The 17,766-nt window shown below is 38.9% G+C and overlaps 1 protein-coding gene and 1 long non-coding RNA gene across 26 annotated transcripts in view; one reads left to right on the plus strand and one right to left on the minus strand.

Moving 5' to 3' along the window:
- LOC145539025 (uncharacterized) overlaps positions 1–11,214 on the plus strand; it is a 41,914-nt gene extending 30,700 nt beyond the window's left edge. Inside the window, exons 2-3 of the long non-coding RNA XR_014077519.1 lie at positions 9,202–9,297; positions 9,779–11,214. This is a non-coding gene — a long non-coding RNA (uncharacterized LOC145539025). The remainder of the gene's footprint in view (positions 1–9,201; positions 9,298–9,778) is intronic.
- The window catches only part of HHLA2 (HHLA2 member of B7 family), a 227,471-nt gene that overhangs the window by 191,102 nt on the left and 18,603 nt on the right, over positions 1–17,766 (minus strand). For 3 of the 25 annotated variants that reach the window (XM_081572271.1, XM_081572269.1, XM_081572278.1), the window contains one exon: positions 1,169–1,248. The exons of the other annotated variants lie outside the window; for them this stretch is intronic. The gene's annotated coding sequence lies outside the window, so the exon portion shown is untranslated. The remainder of the gene's footprint in view (positions 1–1,168; positions 1,249–17,766) is intronic. 25 annotated transcript variants of the gene reach the window in all.

A 17,766-nucleotide genomic window follows, 5' to 3' on the forward strand; every position in this document is an offset into this window, starting at 1 on the left:
GCCAGAATAATGCAATAAAATCTTGCTATTATTACTGGTTTTTCCCTGACTTTTTTTCGCCAGTTCCACCATTGTTTCACAGCTGCTAAATCGCTTCAGTCGTGTCCGACTCTGTGCGACCCCATAGACGGCAGCCCACCAGGCTCCGCCGTCCCTGGGATTCTCCAGGCAAGAACCCTGGAGTGGGTTGCCATTTCCTTCTCCAGTGCATGAAAGGGAAAAGTGAAAGTGAAGTCACTCAGTCGTGTCAGACTCTTAGCGACCCTGTGGACTATAGCCCCCCAGGCTCCTCCGTCCATGGGATTTTCCAGGCAAAAGTACTGGAGTGGGGTGCCATTGCCTTCTCCTGTTTCACAGCAGGGGGAAGTAAAATTATAGTGAAGACAGCAAAACGGAAGAGGAGATAGTTACCAGCAGAGTCAAAGACTATTTTGTAAGGGAGTTACATACAGACACCACAAGGGAGGATTCAGGCTTCCATCCCAGCAGTCACAAACCAGGATTTCCTTCACTGTAGAACAGCAATACAGGGACACAGATAGTGTAATAGACAGATACAGACTTCTATTTCTCCCGAACTAAATTCTTGGATGAGAGCTATGCATAATCAAATTCAACTATAACATTCCAAAAGCATATAATTTATTGGGTGAAGAACACTTTTAAAATAATTTTGCAACTCTAAAACAATGGACTATGCAATGAGAGTTTCTTTCGGTTATTAAATGGTTATTTAGAGCTGGAGACAATAACCCTGAGGTTAATTGGTTCAGCTTCCAGGTTCTAACAAGTTAAAGTCATCTGAAGGTGAAGATGCTCTGATGTGTTTTGAGAAACCTCAGGAATGTCAATTTGGTTGCCACTCCAGTGGTCTGTTTAAAATATTTACACTTCCTTAAAAACAATAAATGAATCCATCTAACTTTTTACATGCTCATTTTAAAAAATTTTTCTGGAAGATGTAAATTCAGAATCTCCAACCTACTTTGAAGGAGAGTTGAAGGATAAAAGAAACATAGATTTATCATCTCCATATGAGTCAGATATGTCCTCATATTTTTTCTCCTATTCATCTGTAGACATCAAGTTTACCCAAACTTGGATTGTATTTCTTCAGTTACAGTGGATGTGAAGCATGTTTCAAATGACAAGGAAACTGTTTACTTACCTATATACTTTTTAAAAAGGCTTGAGGACAAGTATCGTATTTCTTCACCCTGTCATCCTAGCATCTAGCATCCTCATTACCTGGAAAGTAATAAGCACTTATTGAACGAAAGGAGTGTGAAAGGAGAAGAAAAACAAAAGGAGTTAACTCAAGCATTTATTTTTAAAACTTATGATGAGCGCTCAAGTTGAGTGTTCTAGGGGGAGAAGACCCTTAAAAGATTTTATAGACTATATTAAGGAAGGTCAATTTCATTATGAAAGTTCTTGAAGGGTATGAGAAAACTGAGGTTGTGTTATTAATAATCACAGAAGAAAATGCAAGGACATCAAGATTGGTTTAGCAGCCGTTGATGGGACAATTTGGTTTAGTAAGAATTGGAGAGGAACAATTGAGGCTAAGGTTTTTCAGGGTTCAGTGAAAAATTTTTAGTCTTTCAGAATCTTGCACAGGAAAAATAATGTAACTGGGAACCTCAGAAATACATATTTCTACTTTTCAATGGATTGAATGTTGCCTTACAATAAGAGCATTCAAAATAGCCTGTGGGGATAGAAAGGAGAAGATGAGGGATCAATAGAAACATGAAGGTTCTAGAAGTAGAACAGGTAAACCAGGAAGCATTAAGTTTTGTTAACAGTGGTATGGTGTTAGATAAAGGAAAGCAGCAAGCTGGCTTTAAGAAAGGAAATATTTGGGGACAAACAGGTTCTTTTTCCTGAACTAATTAACTTTTCTCCTTCTCCTCCACTGGGAGCTTTCCTCCCAGGAGTACTTTTGGGTAAGTTAGATTATTATTGAATGTTGATTTTATTTAAAGGATCTAATTACCAAAATATGCAATCTTACTTTTGAATAAGAAATATTTGGGGGAAAGTTGGAATTAAATACAGTGCATAATAAAGAACTATCAGTACTTACAGTTTGAGAATTATGGTGGATTAAATATCCTAAACAACCATTCACAACCTAATCTAAGAATTTATGTAAATATTTTAAAAATCTTCTATAAAATGTCAATAGACAGAATTAAGGAACATAAGAAAAAATTCCCTCAAATTACTTAAACCCAGGAACATCGGATAAATAGGTACCAAATCCATTTCTTGACCTGTCAGTTTCTGAGGAACCCTAGAGAGTCTCAAGGAGATTCTTTGTGAGCTAAAATGAGGAAGAACTAAGTCCTATGGCCCATCTAGTTAGGGAATCTAATAGAACAAGTGTCACTCACTCAGTCATGTCCAACTCTTTGTGACCCCATGGACTGCAGTCCACCAGGCTCCTCTGTCCATGGGATTCTCCAGGCAAGAATACTGGAGTGGGTAGCCATTCCCTTCTCTAGGGGATCTTCCTGATCTAGGGATCAAACCTGGGTCTCCCACACGGTGGGCGGATTCTTTACCTTCTGAGCCACCAGGGAAGCCCTAGTATTCTAACAGAATATCCTAATATTCTGATAGCATATCCTGCATAAAATTTTGACTCCTTCAGAATATAAGGTAAAAAAAGAACATTGCCCTAAAAGATGACATCAAGAAAACATGCCTTTTCAAACATGGTGCTAGGTGAAGGGAAAAGAAAACAAATATCTCCCAGAGAACATATAAACATCAACTAGTTGTCAAGTTCACTGTCAACACTCAAGCTACCTGTGTAGTCCAAGGAAACCCGAAGCACAGAACAAATTTGCAGTTGTACTGGATTAGTTGTACCTCCAGGATACTAAGATAAGAAAATATCAATCCTCTCTAGGAACTTGACAATCACCCAGAACTCTTTAGAATTCCCACAGATAAAACTCCAAGAAAACTGAGCACCTCCTTACACATAACAAAAGACAAATCACAAAGTTATAATGAAAACGTATTATGAGTAAGAACTGTCAGAAATAGACCCATAAACATTTCAAATATCAGAATTATCAATGAGAACAAAAACCAAATATATTTAAAGAAATGAGATCTTTGAGAATGAGCTAGGAACAAGAGATTTCAAAGAACAAGAACTAAGAGATTTAAAACACAATCAAACAGAATATGTAGAAAGGAATATAGTGCATAAAATATAAAAGTTCAGAGTATAAATTAAAAAGATAATTTTATTTTTGCTCTGTCTACACTGGAAGCATAATTTGAAAAAATATCCAAAATACATCTTAGAAGGACTGATACATAAATATAAGGGAGACAGCAAGAGACATGGAGAATAGAATGAACAGAATAGAATAGAATGTCTAATTGGAGTTCCAGAAGGACATGAGAACCTGAGGAAGAGACGGATAATGGCTGATAATTTTATAAGTATTAAAATGTCAAGATTTCCTAAAAGTCTGAAGCAGAAAAAAATAAAACCATACATTGACACATCATTAATATTAAAGAAAGGTAGATTATGAAGTTAGTCAGAGAGAAGTTGAAAGACAATCTATAAAATAAAGGCAACAAGAGGGTGAGGGCGGGATGATATGGGAGAATGGCATTGAAGCATGTAAATTATCATATGTGAAACGAATCGCCAGTCCAGTTTCGATGCATGATACAGGGTGCTCGGGACTGGTGCACCGGGATGACCCAGAGGGATGGGATGGGGAGGGAGGTGGAAGGGGGGTTCTGGAAGGGGAAAACATGTACACCCATGGAGGATTCATGTCAATGTATGGCAAAACAAATACAATATTGTAAAGTTAAAAAATAGAAAATAAACTAATTAAAAAAAAAAAAGGCAACAGAACAACGGTGGAACTCTTAAAAGACTATCATGGAAAGTAGAAGATGGAGAAACAATATATGTAAGATAACATCATTCCATACCTAAAGACATTCTGAAGAAAAAGATATTAAATTATTCTGTATTTTTACAACCAGAATAAATTCACTAAGTAAATTTTAATGAATGTGATTCAAAAAGAAGGGAAATGATCACAGGCAAAAGGTCTGAAATGTAAAAAGTAATGTCTAGCCTCTAGCCCATATCTAATTTGGCAGCATAAAAGCACAAAAGCACATTGCTCAGATCTCCCTTTAAGGAAGAACCTATAACAAGGAATACAAGCCACTGACAATCTCTAGCTGTAGCATCTTCAGGATCTATTGTTGTGTTTGGGCCAAAGACAATCCTCCCCAAACAGCTTCCAGCCAATGACAGAAAAACAGCAGTACTGGAATGTGATTACTTCTGGACAACGCCAGCCTTCTGTGATGCTGTCTTTGCTCTGGAGCTCTCTGTCAAACTCAAGACATCCCAGCATCACACTTTTCCTGTCCAATCTGCCCTTCCTCCCCTGACCTATTTCATAAATGTCAGATCTGCATCAGTCAGAAGGTTTTCCCTATTCCTGCTTACTTTCCTCTTTATATTTCACAGGCATTACCAGCAAAAATAAACAAACAACAAAAAAACCTCATCAGATCAGGGCTAAGAGTAGGAAAGGCTGTATTAGGGTTTGGCTCATTCATAGCAATGGGGTTTATGGGCAAAAATAGGAGAGAGGTGGTGGTGCTTAAATACCATAAACCAGGGACCCCCAAATTACCTTAACAACCAGAAAATTTAGAAGGGCAGCCAAGGGGGTTATCCCACAGGGGACTGTAGTAACTGGAGACAAAACAGATCAGCAGTTAGTAAGGATGCTGCTAGTACATACAAACAAAATAAGGTAAGAATGGAAAAGTAGAAAGCTGAATGCAGTCATCTCTTTTAAAAGTCACATTCTTCTGTGTAGTTCCCAAACTCAATCAGTTTTTCCTGGAACTTACTGACTGAAGAGGTGGTTGAGTCCTCAGGATGCAGGACTTTTCAAAACCATAGTAGATATGTACTGTAAAGATTCCACTGGTTATTTTCCAATGAAAATTATGGCCATTTACTTGAACACAGGGGAAAGGAGAATACCCAGATATCCCAAGACTTTGGGGCATAAGGTTGTTACGAACACTGATAATAAGAGAACACAGTCAAGGTTCCTCTGTTAGAGGGGGACATGCAAATTCCAGGTAAGAAATGGATTCCACTGACTTACAGTACATTTACTTGGTTTGCAGAACCACACATCATCAATTTCTTAGTTCTCAAACAGATAATTAGGATTGACATATTTGTCAATTAACATAACCCCCACATCGGGTCCTTATCCTAGTGGTAGGAGCTATAAGAGGGGGAAGTCTCTGAAATACTTTAACACTACATAAAATAGTAAATATACAACAATATCATATTCCAAAAAGAATACAAGGGTGGTGGTCCCTATTCTATTTCTGTTTAATTTGCCACTCTGATTCTAAAGAAACTGAATGCATCCTAAAGAGTATCTATAGACCACTGCAAGCTCACCAACTAGTAGCCCCTGTCACAGCCATTGTGCTGAATGTGGTATCATTGCTAGAGCAGATTAATAAGGACTCAGGTACATGGCACACAACCAGAGATATTTTTTTTTTCTGATCCAACCAGGAATGAGAATCAGAACACTTGCATTCATGTGAAACAGACAAAATTTCTCTATAATTTTGCCTAAAGGACAACTAACAATGTCCTCACTTAATAAGGCCCTCTGTCCGAACACAGTCCAAGAGATCTAGACCATCAGCTAGGATTCACCTTACCAGTTACAGCCACAAGATCAAATGCAATGGTAAAGCTATGGTTACTTCCTCCAAGTCCCAACTCAGGCAAAGAAGCCCATGGTAACCCTGGAGAAGCCGTCTCCTGAACAAGTGTGGACTACGATAGCAATGTATAGTTCCATTGAAAGTGAAACTCACAAAGTCGAGTCCAATTCTTTGCAATCCCATGAACTGTAGCCCAACAGGCTCCTGTGTCCATGGAATTCTCCAGGCAAAAATACTGGAGTGGGTTACCATTCCCTTCTCCAAGGGATCTTCCTGACTCAGGGATAGAACCCAGGTCTCCTGTGTTGCAGGCAGATTTTTCTTTATCATCTGAACCACCAGGGAAGCCCAAAGTTCCATCAGGACCTCCTGTAAATAGAAAAACCTGCCACAAGGAATACAGTTGGCTGACAACTTCCAAGGACTGTGCTTTTGAAATCTACCACAGCACTGAAATCTCCTCAGGCAGGTTGTGCTCAGGCACTCTGGTATAAGATCCTGGCCATTTTCCTAAAAGGGTATTCCTTAAAGGGCATTCTTTGCTCCAGAGCTCCCTATTAGGTTGATCAAATGACTTTTTCTGAGATTTAGCTAGTTTGAAGTGCTTTGTTCTTAATTCTCCTTCTTTTACAAGTATCAGACCTACATCACAGTCTACAGACTGTAGTTGACTACACCTGAAGATCCTGTACTTCTTGACATTTGCTTTCCCAGAGGTTCTGAACTAACAGTCAACTATAAATCTGATGATACTACATGCAGCACAGCCCCTACTGCTAAGAGAAAACATCTAGCACTTTCTATTGATGCTGAACCAATTATGAAATATTGTTATTTTATTCCCTTCATTTTCCTATTTACTGATTTAGCATCCTTAGTCCAGCAACATGATTAACCTTACCTAATGAAAGAGAACCTCATGGTTCTTCTTCTATACTTTGAAAAGCACCCATCGTAAAACAGATCTTTTGGACATGCCCATATCAGATTCAGACTTTTTTGTTATTGATAAGTTTTATCTTAAAAGTGAAAGGTAATAATACTAGAATGGTATTGTTGGATAAGCAATTACTCTAGACTCTCTCATAGATTCCAATGCCTTAACAGAAGCAAAATCAGCTCAAATAGTTGAACTTGCAGTCATACAAAGGGCATGTTAAATTGCTAATAAATATGATACACACACATTACTGATACGATTTTGGAATAGTTCATTTCAAATAGTTCATGACTTTGAAATGCTATGGAAACCCTAAGATTTTCTACCTGAGAAAGTTGCTACCATCAAGATAGAAGCCTGTAGTAAAAAAAGACAGCCATAGTACACCACCATTCTTAATAGGTGGTGTTAACAAAAGTTCTAGTACAAATGCACTCTCTTACAGAACAGAAAGGAAAAAACTTATGCAGAAGTTCAAGGAGTCCACAATAGAAGCACAAAATTAGACCTCAAAATCTGGGCAAAAATAGAAGTCATCACATTTTAAAAGTCATGAAAAATCTATGAAATCAAGGAAAGATGCCTGGTGTCAGCAGAAAACTTGCAAAGAACCTTGCTAAAATCCTCCATGATACAGTTAATTATAATTGAGACAAATGCTTCTGATATTAAATATTAATAGGAAACCTTTTCTAGAAGAGAGGATATGCCCGGTTTATGTTCCAATCTGTAATTAACATAATGCTAAAAAAAACAACAAAGGTAATACAGACTGAAACTACAAATGACAGGATTGGTTGAACGTCTCCAAACACATTTTATAAAATGGTTTACTTCATAGGTGAATATGTAGTAGTAGTAACAGAATATTTATTTTCTGGATGGTCAAAGACACAGCAATTGCAGGGAGCATAATTTAAAAGAGAGACTGTAAGTTTTCATGACTTCTACCTAGGTCAGCCTAACATTTATCCCCATCCATTGATAGGGAAAGACATTTTGGTGAGGACCAATTATTCATGGTTTATGAAAGGCTTTGTCCTTAATTCAGAAACTTCACTGTCCTTATTAATCCCAAACTCTCTGTAAAAGTGGAAATATTCTTAACATAATTAGAAAGCTACAACTATTAGAGACCTTAAAATGACATTCAACTGCAAGTCAACTGCTGATTAAAGATCCCCAGAGGAAGCAGGCAACTGAATGAAGTATATATTTCTGCCCCAAATCATCTGAATGAGATATCCAGAACCATTAATGGCTTGACTCTCCACTGACCGAGAGCTGGGCAAACAAAGTAAAACTGAATAAACTTGGGGATCAATCAGGACTTAACTGTTTCCATTAGTACCTACTATAGACGCCCTAGAAAAAGGCATCAAGTCTCCTTATGTCCAATATTTAAGGTACTACAAAGGCAGGATAGAATTAGGCAAGGGGACTTGGGCTGGTTTGATAGTAAAGACAGCAAAAGCCATCAAGAAGTTGATGTAAATACACTCTCTTGACAGCCATAGACCAGCCTTGGAGTTCCTTTCCACCTTGGCCCTGGAGATTCCATGACTGCTGACCTGGTTTATACCACCATGTACCAGCCTGACTCATAAACCCTATAAAACTCTGCCCTGGCACATGCCTACCAGGTGCAAAAACCTCAGTAAGACCTTCAACAGGAGAGATATAAAGACCAGAGGCACATGTACTAGATTTTCTCAAGATCATAAGATACCTTTTCCTTGCCCCAAAGGTGGGCATGACAGCTGCAACTCCTTAGGCCAAAACATACAAAGCACTTGTTGTTGTTTTTGTTCAGTGGCTAAGTTGTGTCTGACTCTTTGTGACCCTATGGACTACAGCACACCAGGTTCCTCTGTCCTCCACTGTCTCCCAGAGTTTGCTTAAATTCACGTCCATTGAGTCAGTGATGCCATCCAGCCATCTCATCTTCTGTCACCCAGTTGGCCCTCTCTAGTCTATCCAGACTTCTTTATCCTCTTCATCCATCTCTCATGCCTTGGCAGTCAGGATGGGTCTGAGACTTAATGCTCAACAAATTCTAAACATGAAGCTGGCGTCAGCTCCCTCAAGTCTTATGGAAGAGTCTGTTGCCCAACCCCCCCAACCCCAGAGTAGAGGAGCATCATTCATTTTTCTACCTCCCCCAAATTGGTACTTCAAAACATTAGTGTCTAAAATTATCCTTGAAAGAACAAACACAAAGCTGGAGCCTGAGTAGCCTCACCACAATACCTTGACAATTTGTGACTATGCAAGCATATTTTGAAAAGGACAGGTAATATCAAGTTACCCATTTATTCTTTCTACCTGTGTGAAAGGATCAGGCAAGAAGGCAAATCCTATGAGAAATATCCTCATATGTAACAATTTGTAACAAGGGGAAATAGATATTCAACATCTTTTTTTTTTTTGACAAATCCAACAGTTTATTTTTTCTTTAACAAAATCTTAGCACTTTCTCCCTGTAGCCCCACTCCATGCCCGAACTACAAGGAAGGAAGGAGGGGGAGCAGAGACCACGCCGTTCACTCTGGACACCGAGGGCACCTCGACCTTTTCTTGTGGTGAGTGACCTCCAGCGAGGCCTCTGGCTTCCCGGCTGTTACGCTGCTGTCGGGTTATGGTGGAACGAAGGGGTACCGGGGAGCCCAGGACAGGGCACGGAGCCAGCCTCAGTCAGCCCCAGGGCTGCAGTGTCGGCATCGTCCCCACCCACTGGGCCCCTGGAGACAGTCGCCTGGGTCTCCTGAGATGGGAGTTGGTGCTGGAGAGCCGGAAGCACTCACCAAAGTCCAACTTCTTAAAACACAGCTGCTTCCATACTGTGTGAGTGTGTGTTAGTCACTCAGTCGTGTTCAACTCTTTGTGACCCCATGGACTGTAGCCCACCAGGCTCCTTTGTCCCCGGGATTCTCCAGGCAAGAATACTGGAGTGGGTTGCCGTTTCCTTCTCCAGATATTCAATATCTTAATATTAGATACTGATGACTTAGATATTTATACTTACTTAGTGTTACTTGAACATTATATTGAACTTATATGCAGAGTACATCATGCAAAATGCCAGGCTGGATGAAGCACGAGCTGGAATCAAGATTGCCGGGAGAAATATCAACCACTCAGATATGCAGATGACACCACCCCTATGGCAGAAAGTGAAGAAGAACTAAAGAGCCTCTTGATAAAAGTGAAAGAGGAGAGTGAAAAAGTTGACTTAAAACTCAACATTCAAAAAACTAAGATGATGGCATTGGATCCCATCACTTCATCGCAAATAGATGGGAAAACAATGGAAACAGTGAGAGACTTTATTCTGGGGGGCTCCAAAATCACTGCAGATGGTGACTGCAGCCATGAAATTAAAAGACATTTGCTCCTTGGGAGAAAAGTTATGACCAACCTAGACAGCACATTAAAAAGCAGAGACATTACTTTGCCAACAAAGATCCATCTAGTCAAAGCTATGATTTTTCCAGTAGTCATGTATAGATGTGAGAGTTGGACCATAAAAGGCTGAGTACCGAAGTATTGATGCTTTTGAACTGTGGTGTTGGAAAAGACTCTTGAGAGTCCCTTGGACTGCAAGGAGATCCAACCAGTCCATCCTAAAGGAAATCAATCCTGAATATTCATTGGAAGGTTGATGCTCAAACTGAAACTCCAATACTTTGGTCACCTGATGCAAAGAACTGATTCACTATAAAAGACCCTGATGCTGGGAAAGACTGAAGGCAGGAGGAGAAGGGACGGCAGAGGACAAGATAGTTGGATGGCATCACCGACTCGATGAACGTGAATTTGAGCAAGTTCTGGGAGTTGTTGATGGACAGGGAAGCCTGGTGTCCTGTAGTCCACGAGGTAGCAAAGAGTCAGACACAACTGAGTGACTGAACTGCACATTATATTTGGTAACTGACTTAGAAATATGAACCTAAGGAGAAAATGAACCAATTAATTGTTCCCTCCTTCTAATTCAGTATCCAGAGGGAGACAGTCCATTAAGCAGCAGAACCTCAAAGTTACCTGCTACATTAGTCATTCATCTGAGAAGAATGTCCAGATCATTATATAAGTAAGTATTCAGAAAAGGAGATGTCACCTAACAAAAATCTCAAATTACTTGGCATTGGTCTAGGAGCTAAGTAGAAAGAAAATGCACTTTGGCGGCTAAAAGAGTAACAGTCCATATTATACAGCAGTGAAACATTTGGTTAGGTTGTCACCTGTGATACTTAGAAGGTATGTAATGTACATGCTTGATAAACTTGCATCTCAGAGGGAAGAGGTTAGAAGAGAGAATTTTAATTATCATAGGTTATATCTGCCAACAAACAATAAATAGATAAAATCATTTAACTTGGGGAAAGAGCTAGTTGGTCTATAAGAATGAATGAAAGGGAACAGAGCAGATCCAGAAAGTTCAGGACTTGCAGGGTTGAGAAAGGAAATGCTTCTCCCCCAACTGATAAAAGATAAAAAAAGAGAAGACATCTGATCCAAAAGAAAGGTTTATTAAAATTTAGCCTTACAGCAAGAACTAAATCAAAAGCATGGCTGAAACTGAAAACTTTTGAATGGTTATAATGATCAGAAACCATAGATCTAGTTAAGGTTGGGGCATCCACTACATCGTTTTTAAGAGAACAAAATGACTCAATGAAAACAGACAAGGCTAAGATTCTCCCACCAAATCCTCATAGGTTCAAGCTGTGCACTTAATTGAACTTAGCCCAGCACTGAAAATTATTGTGGACGTCTACTGGCACATGCTGCTGAATGGAATCAAACAGATAAGAACTCAATTAAATGTGTAGTTTTAGTCCAAAGAATCACAAGACCAGTCTAAAATTTGATGATTATTTGAAACTTAAAATGATTCTTGGCCCCAAAGCACAAGCTGAGAAAGCTTCTTCATCTCTAAGAAGATATACTCTCCAATGCTCTCCTCAAATGTAGCCACCGAATATAATGGAGAAACTTGCCAGGGCCTAAGCCAAGGACCTTGGAAAAATGAACTTGGAAGTCCTTTTCACAAAGCAAAATTGAACTCTAATTAGAAATATCCCCCACCCACTGCATAAAGAATCCAAACAACACATTCCCAGGGAGATCTTTAAACTGCCATTGAGTTCCAAATTTCCAATTCTTTCCCAACCTGAACAGGACGATTTGTTTCAGTTATCCTTTCTTTTTTCCACCAAAGTATAATGGTTGTGTGAGAAATTAATAAATTTTCCTCTTAGTTCATAGGTTTCCAGATAATGAAGGGCCATAACTGGACATGATGAAAAGAATTCTATTTCTTACTTAGAGATGCTGGGCTTTGAATTTGATGCACTGACTGGAAGTAAACTTTGCATGGTATCTCTCAAGAAAGATGGAATGTGTTCCGGCTGCAAGAAAGAAAGTGGTAACCTGCATATCTGATGGCCGGAAAGACAGATAATAGTGATTTTTGCTGACTATTTGCATCTTGATTATTTCTCGTAAAAACAGGATTAAACTCCCTGGACCTTTTGGAAATGGTTAAATGACCAATGACCAAAAATAAGACTGGGAGCTGACTGTGGCTCAGATCACGAACTCCTTATTGCCAAATTCACACTTGAATTGAAGAAAGCAGGGAAAACCACTAGGCCATTCAGGTATGACCTAAATCAAATCCCTTATGATTATACAGTAGAAGTGAGAAATAGATTTAAGGGACTAGATCTGGTAGACAGAGTGCCTGATGAACTATGGATGAAGGTTCATGACATTGTACAGGAGACAGGGAGCAAGACCATCCCCATGGAAAAGAAATGCAAAAAAGCAAAATGGCAGTCTGATGAGGCCTTACAAATAGCTGAGAAAAGAAGAGAAGTGAAAGGCAAAGGAGAAAGGAAAGATTTACCCATTTGAATGCAGAGTTCCAAAGAGTAGCAAGAAGAAATAAGAAAGCCTTCCTCAGCGATCAATGCAAAGAAATACAGGAAAACAATAGAATGGGAAAGACTACAGATCTCTTTAAGAAAATTAGAGACACCAAGGGAACATTTCATGCAAAGATGGGCCCAATAAAGGACAGAAATGGTATGCACCTAACAGAAGCAGAAGATATTAAGAAGATGTGGCAAGACTACACAGAAGAATTATACAAAAAAGATCTTCACGATCCAGATAATCATGATGGTGTGATCACTCTGGCTCTGATCACCCAGAGCCAGAGATCCTGAAATGCGAAGTCAAGTGGGCTTTAGGAAGGAAGCATCACTATGAACAAAGCTAGTGGAGGTGATGGAATTCCAGTTAAACTATTTCAAATTCTAAAAGATGATGCTGTGAAAGTGCCTCATTCAACATGCCAGCAAATTTGGAAAACTCAGCAGTGACCACAGGACTGGAAAAGGTCAGTTTTCATTCCAATCCCAAAGAAAAGCAATGCCAAAGAATGCTCAAACTATCACACAATTGTAATCATCTCACATGCTAGCAAAAAAATGCTCAAAATTCTCCAAGACAGGTTTCAACAGTATGTGAACCAAGCACTTCCAGATGTTCAAGCTGGATTTAGAAAAGGCAGAGCAACCAGAGATCAAATTGCCAACATCTGATGGATTATGGTAAAAGCAACAGAGTTAAAGAAAAACATCTACTTCTGCTTTATTGACTCCACTAAAGCCTTTGGCTGTGTGGATCAGAACAAACTGTGGAGAATTCTTCAAGAGATGGGAATACCAGACCACCTGACCTGCCTCCTGAGAAATCTGTATGCAGGTCAGGAAGCAACAGTTAGGACTAGACATGGAACAACAGACAGATTCCAAATAGGGAAAGGAGTAAGTGAAGGTTGTATATTGTCACCCTGCTTATTTAACTTATATGCATCATGAGAAATGCTGGACTGGATGAAGCACAAGAGGGAATCAAGATTGCTGGGAGAGATATCTATAACCTCAGATATGCAGATGACACCACCCTTATGGCAGAAAGTGAAGAACTAAAGAGCCTCTTGATGAAAGTGAAAGAGGAGAGTGAAAAAGTTGGCTTAACCTCAACATTCAGAAAACTAAGATCATGGCATCTCGTCTCATCACTTCATGGCAAATATATGGAGAAACAGTGGAAACAGTGACAGACTTTATTTTTTTGATCTCCAAAATCACTGCAGATGGTGACTGCAGCCATGAAATTAAAAGACACTTGTTCCTAGGAAGAAAAGCTATGACCAACTTAGACAGCTTATTAAAAAGCAGAGACATTACTTTGCCAACAAAGATCCATCTAGTCAAAGCTATGGTTTTTCAAATACTCATGTATGGATGTGAGAGTTGGACTATGAAGAAAGCTGAGCGCCAAAGAATTGATGCTTTTGAACTGTGGTGTTGCAGAAGACTCTTGAGAGTTCCCTGGACTGCAAGGAGATCCAACCAGTCCATCCTAAAGGAGATCAGTCCTGGGTGTTCATTGGAAGGACTGATGCTGAAGCTGAAACTCCAATACTTTGGCCACCTCATGCTAAGAACTGACTCATTTGAAAAGACCCTGATGCTGGGAAAGATTGAAGGCAGGAGGAGAAGGGGCCGACAGAGGATGAGATGGTTGGATGGCATCACAGACTCAAGGGACATGAGTTTGAGTAAACTCCAGGAGTTGGTGATGGACAGGGAAGCATGGCGTCCTTCAGTCCATGAGGTTGCAAAGAGTCAGACATGACTGAGCGACTGAACTAACTGAACTGAACTGACGAACTCCTGGCCAATATTTGTCGGCACTAAATGCTCCAGAATTCTTTCTTCCTCTTTGTCTCAGCATCCAGCAATGCTGAGGGGGGTGTCTGATTGACAGCCCCTAGTTATTGTGACAAGCAGAAGCCCTCTGCTGATCCACAGTTGACATATTTATTTCTCACTCAGGCATGCTGCCTGTTGAAACCATCAAGATATGGGAATGTATGGTACTGAAACATGATCTAATATATCCCGACTGATAAAAGAACCAATTACTATAATTTTCTTCTTGGTACACTTTCACCAAAAATTATGAAATTTGAGTTTCTAATTTTAGGGCCTGGATAGTACAAGTACTTAAGCATGTTCCTCCAAAGAAGTTTGTAGGATCTGAAACAAGAAATTAATATCTAGAATGTACAATAAAGAGACAGGAACAGCAAACATAAAAGGACTGTGCAAACTATATACCCACAAGCTATTTACAGAAAATGCAAAAGCTAGCAACTATATAACAAGGTGCTCAAACTCATTAATAATCAAAGGAAGGTAAATTAAGAAAATATATTATTTTACACCTATTAGCCTGGAAATACAAAGCTGGATAACTGTCAAATATTGGCAAGAATGTGTAAATACAGGGATCCTCAAAATGGATGATGGGAAAGTGACTAGTGAAGTCTTTCCAGAGGACAACTGGTTACAACATAGTCAAATTAAAACTATTCAAAACTAATCTTCATATGAAATAGAGGAAGATGGAATTGAGATGAACCATTTCTGTAAGTGAATATATGTCTGCAAAACAGAACACATTTTACAAGAACACATTAAAAAATATAGACAGTAAATTGATTAGAATGTTTGTCAATGACCGCAGAGGACTATGGGAATAAAGAATGAGGATGAAGGGAAATAATAAAGGGTTTAATGATAATGAGGCACAAACTGATTACCACCACCATCTGCACTAGAGATTTCCCTGTAAATAAGTCATTTTGTTTCTTACCTCATCCCAACTAAGAGTGGGTTATGTAAAAGGAGCAAATAATTTTTTCAGTAGTTGTTATATAGCCAGTGATTGTAAGCCACAGGAAGATATCCTTGCGCACAAGTAAATGCCAGTGACCATAGTTGAATCATTTCATAACCTTTGAGCAGTAGTATATACTGATACAAGGTTTAACAATTACTTCTGAAGCAGGGAGTAGGGGCTGGATTTGTAGGGTTTTCTCATTTTTTTGATGTAAATATTACCATCACAGTTGATTTCAAACTATCAAGGAATTAACAAACTAATGACAAAACTCCAGAAAATTTAACATTTGGCCCTCACAAGCTGGTAGGAGCATGTTCCAAGCAGTACCTTTGAGACTCTAGAATTAAAGCAAAAGACCCACTGATTTAAATGTGGATCTTGCCAAGAGGGGCACATAAACACTTAGAGATTTTCTGTTCATAAATACTTAGAAAGCAACACATTTCACCCACACTGAATCTTTAATCTGAGCTAACAGGAACTTCTTCCATCTTTCAATTTGGAATGCTTAACTATTGTACAATCACAGGGCATGTTATTTAATGTGGGTCTCACCAAAGTCAGACCTGAATCAGAGTCTAAACCTTGAGTGGTGTTATTTTGTTCCTACCTAGAGGGAACAAAGTACAATAGTTGTATGTTCTTAACCACTTGGACAAAAGATGTTAGCTCAGGTTAAGAGTACAGAGTGCCTGCGCTACCATCTCACAAAGGCTTTCTCTGTCTTCCAAATCATTGATCTCTCTCATCTAAAAGCCTGCTTATATGGCAACCTGCTCTATTTCCAACATCCAGTTTTCTTTTTGTTCCTCTTTTTTTGCAGATTCTGTTTTTCAACTGAAGTAGGAAGGGAAGTGAAGTGAAAGTCGCTCAGTCGTGTCCAAGTCTTTGCGACTCCATGGAGTATACAGTCCCTGGAATTCTCTAGGCCAGAATACTGGAGTCAGCAGCCTTTCCTTTCTCCAGGGGATCTTCCCAGGGATCAAAGAGTTACATAATTTTTCAGGATCCCAATTTCCTCTACTATTAAGGAGACTTAATTGAGGACAGTGCAACCTCCTCAGAGCTTTTATGGAGATTAGATTTGGAAGTATCAATAGAGTTCTTGGCACATGAAACTAACATGCTTGCATGTTAGTTTCCTTTACTTCTTGTTTCCCAAGTCCTAATTCAGCTTTATGGACTAAAAAGCAACAAAAAAATGAGCAAAATTAGTCTCTGACCTAGTTTTCTTCTTCGCTAATAGCCTATTTCCTTCTCAAGTACATTTCCTTCTCTAGGCTCAAGCAGTTGAAACTAACAGTATTCCTCATGAAAGGTTAGGGAACCGTAGATTTAGTTGTGGGTGTCAACAAGGCTGGTACTGTAGGCTAAGGTACATCCTGAAAACATGGGAGCATTTTTGCTTTTCTGATGACTGTGGCAGAGACACAGATGCTCTCAGGCAATTAGGTTAGGGGCCAAGAATTATAGATACCCTAAACTAGAAATGACAATTTCACATAGGGAGTATCTCCCTGAACAAATTTTTAATACACCAGGTGTCAAACCCACTACAAGTACAAACTAATGATACTATAGCAGATGAGATACTAAAAAGATTTTTCATATATTTATGCAAAAAGTCAACATAATTTAAGAGAAGGCTGTTATAGAAAGAAAAGCTTAAATGGGACAAAGACTGTTTTCAAACTATTGAATAGTTTACGATCTCTCTACTGTCTATCTACTCACTGTTATACAGCATTTTTTAATGCATATTAGTTTAAAAATGGTTTCAGCACAGAAATGCAATTTCTGTAAAAACAAGGCAGATTTCAAATAAATGATAGCTTTGGGACTCCTTTTGTGACTTCATGCCAAATATTATTACACTAGCATAACACTACATTTCATTATAATAATATTTTTTAAATTTCACACATCATTTTACATTATTTTTCTATAGTACAGGGACAAAAACTTACATTGTGAAAACAGAACTGAAATTATTTGGGGGTTGCCTGTTTTCAGCTCTTACTATTCAATACAATATTGTTCCTTATAGTTCATCACATAATTTCTCTGTAGCCTCTTATTCATAGTTTCTTTCCAATCTATAGTCCCTATTCTTATGGAAGAATTGAGCCTCCCAGGTTGTTTAAGCTGAGACTTACGATATGTTCCAATATATAGCAGAATTTCAAAATGGCAGAACATATGAACTTTGTCACTAACATACTCTATGTCACAATATAGGAAATTTTAACATCACTCTTGTAATAGTGAGCTCATTTGTGAGAGTC

The sequence above is a fragment of the Giraffa tippelskirchi genome, chromosome 2 (genome assembly GCF_054371585.1).
Source record: "Giraffa tippelskirchi isolate mGirTip1 chromosome 2, T2T-mGirTip1v1.2.pri, whole genome shotgun sequence".
In the NCBI taxonomy this organism is placed as follows: Eukaryota; Metazoa; Chordata; class Mammalia; order Artiodactyla; family Giraffidae; genus Giraffa; species Giraffa tippelskirchi.